The following is an 833-nucleotide window of genomic DNA, read 5'->3' as shown; positions in this document are numbered from 1 at the left end:
TAGGATCCTTGGTTGTAATTTGGTCTTTGTGGATAAGAGTTGGCTACCGCCAATGTAGTGTCCTCTTGGAGCTGAGGGCACTCATCGGTGTAATGAGTGTTACAAGCACAAACACCACATATCCTTGATGGTCCTTCGATCCTTGGAGGTTGAGGTAGAGCATTTATCAAAGCTTGAGGAATTTTTTTCCCTTGGGTGATTTATCGCAACAAGATTGTCATCTCACCGAGGGTCTTGGTCAAAATAGCATCTTCAGAGGGAGAAACTTCACTCAAAGCTTTCGGTTGTGGACTCCTTGCCCTTGAGTGTTGAGTAGAATCCGCTAAATCAGATATAACTTCCCACGCTTTCGCAGTGGTCTTGTTTTTGGTCAATGATCCTCCACTCGCGGCATCAAGGAGAAGCTTGTCTTGGTGGTGCATTCGTTGACAGAAATAACTGATAAGAACCAACTCATCAATCCAGTGATGAGGGCAAGCCTCCAGCAACTTCTTGAATCTCTCCCAGTATTCATACAAAATCTTTCCATCTCATTGCACAATGCATGAGATCTCTCTTCTTAACTTGTCAGTTTTCTGAGGAGGGTAGAACTTTTCTAAAAGCTCTTTACGCAACAAGTCCCAATTGGATCTAACTTCAACTGGTAAAGTATAAAACCAGTCCTTTGCTTTTTCCTCCAAAGAGAAAGGGAAAGCGAAGACCAACACTGCGGCTTCATCCGCCCCATGTCTTCTAGCCGTTGCACATGCAACTTGGAAGTCCTTTAGATGCTTCAGAGGATCTTCCCCAGGTAGTCCATTGTATTTGCGAGCAAGTTTATCGTGCCAGACTTG

General features: G+C 44.3%; 1 non-coding gene across 1 annotated transcript; it reads left to right on the top strand.

The window, feature by feature from the left end:
* Positions 1-459: 459 nt before the first annotated feature.
* LOC148563717 (small nucleolar RNA R71) lies at positions 460-566 on the top strand. Its single transcript, XR_015884122.1, has one exon. It is a non-coding gene; the product is annotated as a small nucleolar RNA R71 (small nucleolar RNA).
* Positions 567-833: the final 267 nt, after the last annotated feature.

This window comes from Arachis ipaensis, chromosome B5 (genome assembly GCF_059453495.1).
Source record: "Arachis ipaensis isolate K30076 ecotype BB chromosome B5, ASM5945349v1, whole genome shotgun sequence".
NCBI lineage: Eukaryota > Viridiplantae > Streptophyta > Magnoliopsida > Fabales > Fabaceae > Arachis > Arachis ipaensis.
Note: the sequence above shows the minus strand (reverse complement) of the source record. Positions and strands in the feature narration are given on the sequence as shown.